General features: G+C 35.4%; 1 long non-coding RNA gene across 1 annotated transcript; it reads right to left on the reverse strand.

Moving 5' to 3' along the window:
* Positions 1 to 11,634: 11,634 nt before the first annotated feature.
* On the reverse strand, positions 11,635 to 14,285 carry LOC137987240 (uncharacterized). Its single transcript, XR_011120387.1, has 3 exons — positions 14,162 to 14,285; positions 13,343 to 13,417; positions 11,635 to 11,773 (listed from the first exon to the last, which is right to left on the reverse strand). It is a non-coding gene; the product is annotated as an uncharacterized lncRNA (long non-coding RNA).
* Between the last annotated feature and the right edge of the window lie 344 nt (positions 14,286 to 14,629).

The raw sequence follows: 14,629 nt of genomic DNA on the forward strand, positions 1-14,629 counted from the left end.
TAAAGGTGGAAAACGTAGCGTTACATTTCGAACGTAGTCAGTAAAATTCGGCATGAGCAAATCGATGCCAGTGGGCCTATCATACACTTCTTTGTCAGTTATTTGCAACAAGAACGATTAAATTCGGTGATGATGATGTGGGTCCAGTTCAGAGTCATATGGAAGGTCTCGCAAGGAAAATGTGATTGTCTTGATTTGACAGTACAATGACTTGGAAGCAATAGAAGATGCTGAGAGAACATTATCAGGTTATGATTACTCCAGAATAAAGTGTGTTGACTACATGTGACATCGGCGTTGTTCAATGTGACAAAGATACTTGTGGAGTTGAACTCTATCTTTATGAAAACGAAAAACGAAAATGCCTGTTGATCAAATGGTTGATCTGTAAATTTTATCTTCTGGCCAAGCACAGGTTGCCCAAGTTCAGAACAGGTGCTCAATACGTAATGCCTCCTGCTCAGGATAAGCGGAATGTGGAAATTTTTTTAAAATGACTGTTTGATATTGTCAGGGTTAGTTAAATCAAACTACCACGTTCGTGTTTCATTATTTCCTATTAACTTCTTTCTTGTGCAAATATGACGCGATTTCAACGAATTATCGTTTTTTTTTTCAAACAATAAACTTGCGCAGGAGGTCATTATCCAGAGCCTCCATCTTCCATATATACCCCCTGAGTCAACCCTTTCCTTTATCTATTTTTAGAGGCCCTTCGCAGGGGGGCTTTAGTAGATGTTTTCACAATAGCCAATCATAAGACACCTTTGGTCAGCCATTTCTTACGTAACATACGTATTTGACGTATGTTAACCGCTGTACGTATGTTCTCGGTCATATACAAATACAGTAGTTCGAAAAATACAAAGATACAAGAACAGGTTGACTCAAGGGCAACCTCGTCCCCAGAGCGCGAGTAAATACTCACAGTAATCTGCACCCAATTGTCAAAATAAATGTTATTTGCCAGCTGGGAGGTCCGTATAGGAAAAAACTCTGACTGAGGCCTTGAAATTGCTGCCCGAGGCCGCAGGCCTAGGGCAGCTTTTTCAAGACCGATGTCCCAGTTTTCTGCTATACGGACCGACAATTCGCTGGTAAATAACTCTTTTTTCTTCTCTCTCCCATCCTCTCTTAAAATCACTTGTTTTAACTGTTGACTCGCATCGCGCTTGATAGCGAATGCAGTATTAAAGCGACTTACAAACTGAACGTTTCAAAGAGAAATATTTTTGTTTGAATTAAATTTTCAAACCTCTTGTCTAATGAAAAATAACCTCTGTATGTAAACGGAGTCGGTGTCAAAAAAATAGTGTTTCGTTTCCGGAATGGTAATGGCAGGAGAAAAGATAGAATACTGTAGTGTGGGTCACTTGGCCTGTCATTATTTCGCTTCATGTATTGAAACTCTCGAGAAATAAAGATAGATAGATAGATAACCCTAACTTCTAACCCTAACCTAATATTAACCATTAATGTCACTGTTCCTTGGTATCAACATGCATAATTAGCTTTTAAACACGTAACGCTAGGCGCAATGGAACGACACAACAGACGTATTGGCGTTTTTTTGAGGGAAACACTGCCTTGCAGCTGGTTAGCCTATGCGACTTCCAGATTGCGTGACATAGAACAACCTCACTTATCTCCCCAGCACTACGAGCTGAGTGGTAAACAGGAAGTGCTGGATCGGATAAGAGTATTGGTTAGTAAGCAATGTACAAAGGCAACGAGCCAACAAGCTTGGGGGAAGTCGCGCTGCGCATACTTAACCACACCACACAGGCGCGACCCAATTTTAATGACGGCAAAGCGATAAATCCAACCCATCTCCAAAGGGAGAGAGAGGGAGGGAGGGGGAAAACGTTGACAAATTGCAGACAGCTAGTTGATTTACTATAAAAGACAAACTGCTAAGTGAATCTTGGACGACTAACTGAGACTTATTAGCTAGACCCTGTCTATTAAAGTAGTCAGTTGCACAGGTTCTACTTTGTAGCAGGTAAGCATTACACGTGCTCTTTAGCAGTAATGAATGAGTCTTTAACAGATTTGGCCAAGGCATATGTACGTTATAATCTGAGATCTAGGCACAGAGTCTTAATATCCTCGTTTTATATACAACAAAACAGTTGATTGTAAGACCTTGAACTGCCACCTACAAAGAACGCGAAGATAACTATCGCGACATGAATAGCCCTTTTAGTATGGTCACGTTCCATTAACCGTATTTTACTGATAGGGCAGTACAATCTCATTTAAAGAGAACTTCAGATACTTGTTTATGTGCAAAATACATCCAAGCATAAAGTCTACAAATACCTATTTTACCTTCAAATACTTACCCCTGCATAACATTTCAAATTCCGTTTTCCGTGAATCTTCTCATGGTTACATGTGTTACATACGTCGACATACGAACCATTGAAATTACTAGCTTTACAATCACTGGTGCCTCGTTAATCAAATTTATTACTAAGATTTGTCTGCATTACTAATTAACACGAAAAGGGGTGACTTGGGAATTATTAACAATATATCCTTTAATCTAACCCAAAATCATTCAGATATCCAAAACGTCCTATGCATGATCCATTTCCTTCGCTTTTGGGTTTGTCAGCATTATGATTTGCAATATTTCAGGTTTACGTGTTCACAAGTTTGTTTTTGTATCTCGAAGATGTTTAGCTTTCCAATTACAAACTCTGTGTAAATAGTTCACCCTTCTGAGAACACAAAATAACAACATTCTTTTACAAATCGTTCGTACCGGGTATTCCTGATTTCGGTATTAAATTTAACTTTCATTTTCCAAATGGTCTGGATAGCAAGTGTTGCTAATACTTTTAAAAATACACACACTTTTAAGTTTAAGGAACACGCTTCGATGTTTCAAACATCATTTTGCATTTATTGACCTGTTCATCCACGCTTTTGGAAAAGTGTTACATACCACGGATTTACATTTAAACACATACCTGAGAAAGCTCCTATAGTTGTGTTTATGAGCAAGTTATCTACTTGGCTAGTAATACGATGAAATGTGGATGACCTCGGTACATTGTTTACCAAATACGTTCCAGCAAGTTTCCTCCTTTTTCTGCTGTTATATAATAGCCGTCTCAGCCTTTTCTCTGTAATTCTGCTCGGTTCTCGGGCAAGTCTTATGTCAATGCACACGCAAATCACAACTAAAGTAAACACACTTGTGCTTATCGAGACCTGTATTTCTATTGGTCTCATTGGTCTTTCAGCATCTTAAACTCTATGAAAAATATATTAAATATGTGAAAATGGAGAGGACTTCATGTGTTAGGAAAAATAACATTACTAAATCCTTTACTATAGCAAAAGCCTTAGGTAAAGCATAGAACAGTGCAGTCAGATGATCTCATTAAAGAAATGACTAGTTTAATTTCTAAATTCCTTTGGAAAGGGGATGGATGATAAGATAAGCTTGCTGCTCTGATTTAAAGATATCAAGAAAGCTGAACAGATAATGCAGGATATTCAAACAATAATTCTCTGAGTATCGGTATTAAAGAAATATGCCGATAAATTTCATATCAATTATTTGAAGACTGCCTTAGATTGTTACCTCAAATGGTCAGAACTTATTCTAAAGTGCAATTTTGACACTTGAAATTTTCTCATTGGTCTTTCAGCATTTTATAAAGAGTGTTAAATTTCTGGTCCCTTTAAAATGAATAGCCAGTTCCTTCTTAAGGAGAAATTATTGATAAGGTCATTTGGTATAAAGTATATCGCTGTCCAGAAAGTCATGCTTTATAATGAGCAATTAGGTGAGGGGGATTGTTATAGTTTTCAATCTTGTAATACTGGAAGGTTTTTAAAAGGTCCTAAGGTGTTAAATACAATCTTTCTCCATTAAACCGCTCCAAATTAACGATATTCTTCAACAAGACCTGAGAAGCTCTCAGAAATAGAAACGAACTTGCAACAACTGCCCAAAAGAAGTATACGGAAAAATTTCCCGCCCTTTCAGTGGACTGCAACAAATATATTCTCTGCCTCCTTCAGTTAAGATTAAAATAAAAATAGAGAATTTAAGTGTACTATCTTAAATAATCTAATGTATGCGAACCAGAAGATTTTTTCAATCAAATGATCAAGCCCCCCCCCTCCCATGCGCACCTTTTGCAAACAAGGATTTGAATCCATTGAACATTTACTTTGTTATAGTGATGTCACATAGAATTTTTTTGGAAAGCATTCTGCTCTTGCCTTCCTGAATACAACATTGATTTCTACCCTTCACAATAAACATTTTAATTCATTTAGAAAAAACAGCAATCAAATACATGCTTTAATGGACTGGAGGTTCTTCATGGAATAAATTGTCAGAAATGTGAAAAATCTCTCTAATCAAAACTCACTTTTGCAAGCTTGTTGATGCATAATGAGAACTTAAGCTACGATCAAAATGTCTGAAACGGAATAAGAGTACGAAGGCATTGTATTAAAAGGATCTTTAAAAAAAAATGAAATTGTCCATCACTTGTGGTTTCCATTTATTTTCCCAATTCACACTTTTGTAGTGCAAAATGATGGCTTGTTTAAATCAGATAAAATGCTAAAGACAACGTAAATGTACAGCAACCTTTAAAAACACAAATATAAAAGATACATTTAGAAATATTGTTCATCAGCTGTGGTTTCACTTATTTTCATTCTTTTATAGTGCAAAACGATGGTTTGTGCAAGTCTGAGGAAATGCTCGAAGTCAGGAAATGCGGTAAATCAGGAAATCAGGAAGCCAAGTCAGGAAATGCGGTAAGTCAACATCAAGCATCGACCCCCATAAAGAGAAAAGAGGTGGTTGCCAAGTCCTAATCAGCAATGGAAGGGCAAGGACCCAAACCCCCCAAGGTGGGTCTGAGACTTCGTCACTAGGCCCCAACTTCCCCATGTTGGGTCTGAGACTTATAGACTAGGCCCCAAACACCCCATGGTAACAAAGTCTTAGGGTTAGTTGGTTACTAACGGTGCGTTCGATTGACTGTATTCCGGAATAGGAATACATGGAATACAAGTTAAAAATCTTTTGTTTTTACGGAGAGTAACTTTAAAATTGTCAAACATCTGCTAAAATGCTATTTTAAACATGTTTTTGTTATCCTTGCTGCTTCAAAACGGTGGACATACAATTTTAAATCATCACGCCACTTATTCTTATTCCGGAGTAAGAATAAATAGACTGGTGATTTAAAATAGTATTTCAGTTTACCATATTAAACGAATCCATTGAATATTTACTTTGTAATAGTGATGTCACATTTTGGGAAAGCAATTTTATTGTGAAGGGTGGAAATCAATGTTGTATTCAGGAAGCCAAGAGCAGAATGCTTTCCGAAAAAATTTGACATCACTATTACAGAATAAATGTTCAATGGATTCAGTCCCTTGTTTGCAAAAGGTGCACATGGTGGGGCTTGATCATTTTTGATTGAAAAATCTTCTGGTTCGTAGACATTACATTATTTAAGATAGTAGACTGAAATTCTCTATTTTTATTTTGATCTTAAAATCATGTAGAAAAAACAGCAACAAGATATATGCTTCAATGGACTACAGGTTCTTAATAAAATATATTGTGAGAAATGTGAAAAATCTTTCTAATCAAAGCTCACTTTTGCAAACTTGTTGATGTATAATGAAAACTTAAGCTATGATCAAAATGTCTGAAACGGAAAAGAATACAAAGGCATTGAATTAAAAGGATTACAAATCTTAAATTGTCCATCACCTGTGGTTTCCATTTGTTTTCCCATTTCACACTTTTATAGTGCAAAATGATGGCTTGTTCAAATAAAATAAAATAATAAAAACAAACGTAAATCTACATCAACCTTTAAAAACAAATACAAAAAATACTTTTAGAAATATTGTACATCATCTGTGGTTTCACTTATTTTCTTATTTCATACTTTTATAGTGCAAAACGATGGTTTGTGCAAATCGGAGGAAATGCTGGAGACCAGGTAAGCCAACATAGAGCAACAACCCCCTTAAAGAGAAAAGAGGTGGTTGCCAAGCCCTAACCAGCAATGGTAGGGCAAAGACCCAAACCCCCATGTTGGGTCCAAGACTTCGTCACTAGGCCCCAACTCGTTCCTAGTGGGTCTAAGACTTAGACTGGGCCCCAAACACCCCATGGTTACTACGTCTTTGGGTTAGTTGGTTAATAAGGGTGTGTTCGATTGACTGTATTCTGGAATAGGAATACATGGAATACAAGAAAAAAATCTTTTGATTTTATGGAGATTCACTTTAAAATTGTCAAACATCTGCTAAAATGATATTTTAAACATGTTTTTGTTATCCTTGCTGCTTCAAAACGCTGGACATACCATTTTAAATCATCACGCCACTTATTCTTATTCCAGAGTAAGAATAAATAGACTGGTGATTTAAAATAGTATTTCAGTTTACCATATTAAACGAATCCATTGAATATTTACTTTGTAATAGTGATGTCACATTTTGGGAAAGCAATTTTATTGTGAAGGGTGGAAATCAATGTTGTATTCAGGAAGCCAAGAGCAGAATGCTTTCCGAAAAAATTTGACATCACTATTACAGAATAAATGTTCAATGGATTCAGTCCCTTGTTTGCAAAAGGTGCACATGGTGGGGCTTGATCATTTTTGATTGAAAAATCTTCTGGTTCGTAGACATTACATTATTTAAGATAGTAGACTGAAATTCTCTATTTTTATTTTGATCTTAAAATCATGTAGAAAAAACAGCAACAAGATATATGCTTCAATGGACTACAGGTTCTTAATAAAATATATTGTGAGAAATGTGAAAAATCTTTCTAATCAAAGCTCACTTTTGCAAACTTGTTGATGTATAATGAAAACTTAAGCTATGATCAAAATGTCTGAAACGGAAAAGAATACAAAGGCATTGAATTAAAAGGATTACAAATCTTAAATTGTCCATCACCTGTGGTTTCCATTTGTTTTCCCATTTCACACTTTTATAGTGCAAAATGATGGCTTGTTCAAATAAAATAAAATAATAAAAACAAACGTAAATCTACATCAACCTTTAAAAACAAATACAAAAAATACTTTTAGAAATATTGTACATCATCTGTGGTTTCACTTATTTTCTTATTTCATACTTTTATAGTGCAAAACGATGGTTTGTGCAAATCGGAGGAAATGCTGGAGACCAGGTAAGCCAACATAGAGCAACAACCCCCTTAAAGAGAAAAGAGGTGGTTGCCAAGCCCTAACCAGCAATGGTAGGGCAAAGACCCAAACCCCCATGTTGGGTCCAAGACTTCGTCACTAGGCCCCAACTCGTTCCTAGTGGGTCTAAGACTTAGACTGGGCCCCAAACACCCCATGGTTACTACGTCTTTGGGTTAGTTGGTTAATAAGGGTGTGTTCGATTGACTGTATTCTGGAATAGGAATACATGGAATACAAGAAAAAAATCTTTTGATTTTATGGAGATTCACTTTAAAATTGTCAAACATCTGCTAAAATGATATTTTAAACATGTTTTTGTTATCCTTGCTGCTTCAAAACGCTGGACATACCATTTTAAATCATCACGCCACTTATTCTTATTCCGGAGTAAGAATAAATAGACTGGTGATTTAAAATAGTATTTCAGTTTACCATATTAAACGAATCCATTGAATATTTACTTTGTAATAGTGATGTCACATTTTGGGAAAGCAATTTTATTGTGAAGGGTGGAAATCAATGTTGTATTCAGGAAGCCAAGAGCAGAATGCTTTCCGAAAAAATTTGACATCACTATTACAGAATAAATGTTCAATGGATTCAGTCCCTTGTTTGCAAAAGGTGCACATGGTGGGGCTTGATCATTTTTGATTGAAAAATCTTCTGGTTCGTAGACATTACATTATTTAAGATAGTAGACTGAAATTCTCTATTTTTATTTTGATCTTAAAATCATGTAGAAAAAACAGCAACAAGATATATGCTTCAATGGACTACAGGTTCTTAATAAAATATATTGTGAGAAATGTGAAAAATCTTTCTAATCAAAGCTCACTTTTGCAAACTTGTTGATGTATAATGAAAACTTAAGCTATGATCAAAATGTCTGAAACGGAAAAGAATACAAAGGCATTGAATTAAAAGGATTACAAATCTTAAATTGTCCATCACCTGTGGTTTCCATTTGTTTTCCCATTTCACACTTTTATAGTGCAAAATGATGGCTTGTTCAAATAAAATAAAATAATAAAAACAAACGTAAATCTACATCAACCTTTAAAAACAAATACAAAAAATACTTTTAGAAATATTGTACATCATCTGTGGTTTCACTTATTTTCTTATTTCATACTTTTATAGTGCAAAACGATGGTTTGTGCAAATCGGAGGAAATGCTGGAGACCAGGTAAGCCAACATAGAGCAACAACCCCCTTAAAGAGAAAAGAGGTGGTTGCCAAGCCCTAACCAGCAATGGTAGGGCAAAGACCCAAACCCCCATGTTGGGTCCAAGACTTCGTCACTAGGCCCCAACTCGTTCCTAGTGGGTCTAAGACTTAGACTGGGCCCCAAACACCCCATGGTTACTACGTCTTTGGGTTAGTTGGTTAATAAGGGTGTGTTCGATTGACTGTATTCTGGAATAGGAATACATGGAATACAAGAAAAAAATCTTTTGATTTTATGGAGATTCACTTTAAAATTGTCAAACATCTGCTAAAATGATATTTTAAACATGTTTTTGTTATCCTTGCTGCTTCAAAACGCTGGACATACCATTTTAAATCATCACGCCACTTATTCTTATTCCGGAGTAAGAATAAATAGACTGGTGATTTAAAATAGTATTTCAGTTTACCATATTAAACGAATCCATTGAATATTTACTTTGTAATAGTGATGTCACATTTTGGGAAAGCAATTTTATTGTGAAGGGTGGAAATCAATGTTGTATTCAGGAAGCCAAGAGCAGAATGCTTTCCGAAAAAATTTGACATCACTATTACAGAATAAATGTTCAATGGATTCAGTCCCTTGTTTGCAAAAGGTGCACATGGTGGGGCTTGATCATTTTTGATTGAAAAATCTTCTGGTTCGTAGACATTACATTATTTAAGATAGTAGACTGAAATTCTCTATTTTTATTTTGATCTTAAAATCATGTAGAAAAAACAGCAACAAGATATATGCTTCAATGGACTACAGGTTCTTAATAAAATATATTGTGAGAAATGTGAAAAATCTTTCTAATCAAAGCTCACTTTTGCAAACTTGTTGATGTATAATGAAAACTTAAGCTATGATCAAAATGTCTGAAACGGAAAAGAATACAAAGGCATTGAATTAAAAGGATTACAAATCTTAAATTGTCCATCACCTGTGGTTTCCATTTGTTTTCCCATTTCACACTTTTATAGTGCAAAATGATGGCTTGTTCAAATAAAATAAAATAATAAAAACAAACGTAAATCTACATCAACCTTTAAAAACAAATACAAAAAATACTTTTAGAAATATTGTACATCATCTGTGGTTTCACTTATTTTCTTATTTCATACTTTTATAGTGCAAAACGATGGTTTGTGCAAATCGGAGGAAATGCTGGAGACCAGGTAAGCCAACATAGAGCAACAACCCCCATAAAGAGAAAAGAGGTGGTTGCCAAGCCCTAACCAGCAATGGTAGGGCAAAGACCCAAACCCCCATGTTGGGTCCAAGACTTCGTCACTAGGCCCCAACTCGCCCCTAGTGGGTCTAAGACTTAGACTGGGCCCCAAACACCCCATGGTTACTACGTCTTTGGGTTAGTTGGTTAATAAGGGTGTGTTCGATTGACTGTATTCTGGAATAGGAATACATGGAATACAAGAAAAAAATCTTTTGATTTTATGGAGATTCACTTTAAAATTGTCAAACATCTGCTAAAATGATATTTTAAACATGTTTTTGTTATCCTTGCTGCTTCAAAACGCTGGACATACCATTTTAAATCATGATGCCACTTATTCTTACTCCGGAGTAAGAATAAATAGAGTGGCGATTTAAAATAGTATCTTTGGCGTTTTAAAGCACCAAGAACAATTAAGATATGTTTAAAATAGCATTCCAGCAGGTTATTGACAATTCTAATGTGAATCTGTCTAAAGAACATAGGAGTGTAAGGGTTGGTTTGTTTTTACTTACTCTTAGTAAAATCAAACTAACCCTCTGGTTAACCCTTTCTGCTACGGGTTAATTCTGCTAAGGGATTTGAATCCATTGAACATTTACTTTGTTATAGTGATGTCACATAGATTTTTTTTGGAAAGCATTCTGCTCTTGCCTTCCTGAATAAAACATTGATTTCCACCCTTCACAATAAACATTTTAATTCATTTAAAAAAACAGCAATCAAATACATGCTTTAATGGACTAGAGGTTCTTAATGGAATAAGTTGTGAGAAATGTGAAAAATCTCTCTGATCAAAACTCAATTTTGCAAGCTTGTTGATGCATAATCAGAACGTAAGCTACGATCAAAATGTCTTAAACGGAATAAGAGTACAAAGGCATTGTATATTAAAAGGATCTTTAAAAAAAAATTAAATTGTCCATCACTTGTGGTTTCCATTTATTTTCCCAATTCACACTTTTATAGTGCAAAATGATGGCTTGTTTAAATCAAATAAAATGCTAAAGACAACGTAAATCTACAGCAACCTTTAAAAACACAAATATAAAGGATACTTTTAGAAATATTGTTCATCAGCTGTGGTTTCACTTATTTTCATTCTTTTATAGTGCAAAACGATGGTTTGAGCAAGTCTGAGGAAATGCTCGAAGTCGGGAAATGCGGGAAATCAGGAAGCGAAGTCAGGAGATGCGGTAAGTCAACATCAAGCATCAACCCCCATAAAGAGCGAAGAAAGCGAGTAAACCCGAGCGAAATCGAAAAACTTGATGAAGATGCCATGTGGTGTAAAACCTTGTGGTCAGACAGACGTAGGCTCACCACAAAAACATTTCTTGCCTTTTCGCGTATTTCTAAACGTCGGAATCGATCCAAACTTTCCACAAAAAAGGTTTTTTTCTATTTTGGCTTTACTCAGAGAGAAATTTCGCTTTCCGGGGGAGAAATTTTTAGCTAAGCAACGCTGAGCGCAATCATTTACCATATAAGGTCAAACTAAGGTATATGAGCTGATAACAGAGATTGAGTGAGCCAATCGGAGCACACGAGATGCGTTATCCGAGGCTGAGAATTTAACAATGCAGGATATTCAAACAATAATTCTCTGAGTATTGGTATTAAAGAAATATGCAGATAAATTCCATATCAATTCTTTGAAGACTGCCTTAGACTGTTACCTCAAATTGTCAGTTATGTCTCCAGTTAATTTTAAAATAAAAAATTGGGAATTTCAGTTTAGTATCTTAAATAATCTATTGTCTACGAACCAGAAGATATTTCAATCAAAAATGATGAAGCCCCACCATGTGCACCTTTGCAAAAAAGGAATTGAATCCATTTAACATTTACTTTGTATAGTGATGTCACATTTTTTCGGAAAGCATTTTGCTCTTGGCTTCCTGAATACAACATTGAGTTCCACCCTTCACAATAAACATTTTAAATCATTTAGAAAAAACAGCAATAAAATATATGATTTAATGGACTACAGGTTCTTAACAGAATAAATTGTGAGAAATGTGAAAAATCTCTCTGATCAAAGCTCAATTTTGCAAGCTTGTTGATGCATAATGAAAACTTAAGCTACGATCAAAATGTCTGAAACAGAAAAAGAATACAAAGGCATTAAATTAAAAGGATTAAAAAAAACTTTAATTCTGCATCACCTGTGCTTCCCATTTATTTTCCCATTTCACACTTTTATAGTGCAGAATGATGGCTTGTTCAAATAAAATAAAATAATAAAGACAACGTAAATCTACATCAACCATTAAAAACAAATACAAAAAATACTTTCAGAAATATTGTACATCACCAGTGGTTTCGCTTATTTTCGTATTTCATACTTTTATAGTGCAAAACGATGGTTTGCAAATCAGAGGAAATGCTATAGACCAGGTAAGCCAAAATCAAGCAACAACCCACATGATAAGAAAAGAAGTGGTTGGCAAGCCCTAACCAGCAACGGTAGGGCAAAGACCCAAACCCCCACTTTGGGTCTGAGACCTCGTCACTAGCCCCCAACTCCCCCCTAGTGGGTCTGAGACTTAGACTAGTCCCCAAACACACCATGGCTACTAAGTCTTTGGGTCAGTTGGTTACTGAGGGTGTGTTCGCTTGACTGTATTCTGGAATAGGAATACATGGAATACAAGTTAAACATCTTTTGTTTTTACGGAGATTCACTTTAAAATTGTCAAACATCTGAAAAAATGCTATTTGAAACATATTTTTGTTATCCTTGCTGCTTCAAAACGCTGGACATACCATTTTAAAATATCACGCCACTTATTCTTATTCCGGAGTAGGAATAAATGAAGTGGTGATTTAAAATTGTATGTCCGGTGTCTTCAAGCACCAAGGAAAATAAAGGTATGTTTAAAATACCATTTAAGCAGGTGTTTGACAAGTTTAACGTAAATCTGTGTAAATACTAAGGGTTAGCTGATTTTTACAAGGGTTAGCTGATCTTTACAAGGGTTAGCTGATTTTTACAAGTTTTATTAAATTCCTTAAACTCCAAAAGTTTGGAAGTACGAAATACGAGCGAAGAAAGCGAGTAAACCCGAGCGAAATCGAAAAACATGATGAAGATGCGATGTTGTGTAAAACCTTGTAGTCAGACAGACGTAGGCTCACCACAAAAACATCTCTTGCCTTTTCGCGTACTTCTAAACGTCGGAATCGATCCAAACTTTCCACAAAAAAGGTTTTTTTCTATTTTGGCTTTATTCAGAGAGAAATTTCGCCTTCCGAGAGAGAAATTTTTAGCTTAGCAACGCTAAGCGCAATCATTTACCATATAAGGTCAAACTAAGGTATATGAGCTGATAACCGAGTTTGAGTGAGCCAATCAGAGCACACGAGATGCATTATCGGAGGTTGAGAATTTAACAATGCAGGATATTCAAACAATAATTCTCTGAGTATTGGTATTAAAGAAATATGCAGATAAATTTCATATCAATTCTTTGAAGACTGCCTTAGACTGTTACCTCAAATTGTCAGTTATGTCTCCAGTTAAGATTAAAATAAAAAATTGAGAATTTCAGTTTAGTATCTTAAATAATCTATTGTCTACGAACCAGAAGATATTTCAATCAAAGATGATGAAGCCCCACCATGTGCACCTTTGCAAAAAAGGAATTGAATCCATTTAACATTTACCTTGTAATGGTGATGTCACATTTTTTCGGAAAGCATTTTGCTCTTGGCTTCCTGAATACAACATTGAGTTCCACCCTTCACAATAAACATTTTAAATCATTTAGAAAAAACAGCAATAAAATATATGATTTAACACTTTCCGCTACCTTCCCAACCGCGAGAAAACCGCGGTAAATCTGCCATCGCCAAAAAAAGTTATTTTTCTCAAAAAATATTTAAAGTTAGGGGGAAAAAAAATACATCATTTTAAAGCTAAGAAAATAAGCTTTCCAACAGCATATAACTTATTTACAGACAACTGAAACCTTTTATAAAAGCAAAAGTTGAACAAAAAAATTTAAGAAAAATAACAAAAAAAAAAGTTTTCCAGGCAAAAATTGGTCATTTTAGCGTTGATTACGAATTTTTGGCTGGAAAATAAAATTTTCTTCAATTTATCAGCTTTCTTGGCCATAAATTTGACCGAAAACTGATGAGGCACGAATATTTTTGGATTTTTTTGAGATAATCGGATTAGCGATCAATGCGTAATGTGATAAGGTGATGACAAGGCAAATTTGCGACCCGTTGCTAACGGCAACGGAAGCGATCGCATTACGAATAATGAACATCTGTTTGCCAAAAACCACCCAAATAACCGATTTTTCGACGGAAGATTCATCCCAGAGGATAAAACTATTCACTGGACATGTAATAAAGGTAAATATGTGCGAGCGAAAGCGAAAACAAGCGAATATTTTGAGGAAAAACACAATTCTGTGAGATCAAAGGACCATGTGCTCCCAGACACGCATTGCTTCGCTAAATAATTAATCTTACCTTTTCAGCGATTTTAACGCTTGATCCCATCCAATGAACCACAAATCCTTTTCTTTATCTATTCCGAAGCATGTAGTGTAATTTTTTGGCTGAATAACTTTAGAAAAACCGCTTCGCGAGAGCTAAGCGATCGATTGAAAATTTGGTCATCGCATCGGCTCAAATTGCCTAAATTAGAATGGACGTCATGTAGGGATATATCTCCCCAGTAAACACGCCAAATTTCAGCGCGATCGATGAAAAGGACGCTGCGCTACGAATCTTACAAGAAAAGATTCTTTGAAGAATCATTTTCGGTGCGGGCTAGGGGAAAGAGTTGAACGGACTACAGGTTCTTAACAGAATAAATTGTGAGAAATGTGAGAAATCTCTCTAATCAAAGCTCAATTTTGCAAGCTTGTTGATATGATGGCTTGTTTAAATCAAATCAAATGCTAAAGACAACGTAAATCTACAGCAACCTTTAAA

Source organism: Montipora foliosa, unplaced genomic scaffold, assembly GCF_036669935.1.
Source record: "Montipora foliosa isolate CH-2021 unplaced genomic scaffold, ASM3666993v2 scaffold_320, whole genome shotgun sequence".
Classification (NCBI taxonomy): domain Eukaryota; kingdom Metazoa; phylum Cnidaria; class Anthozoa; order Scleractinia; family Acroporidae; genus Montipora; species Montipora foliosa.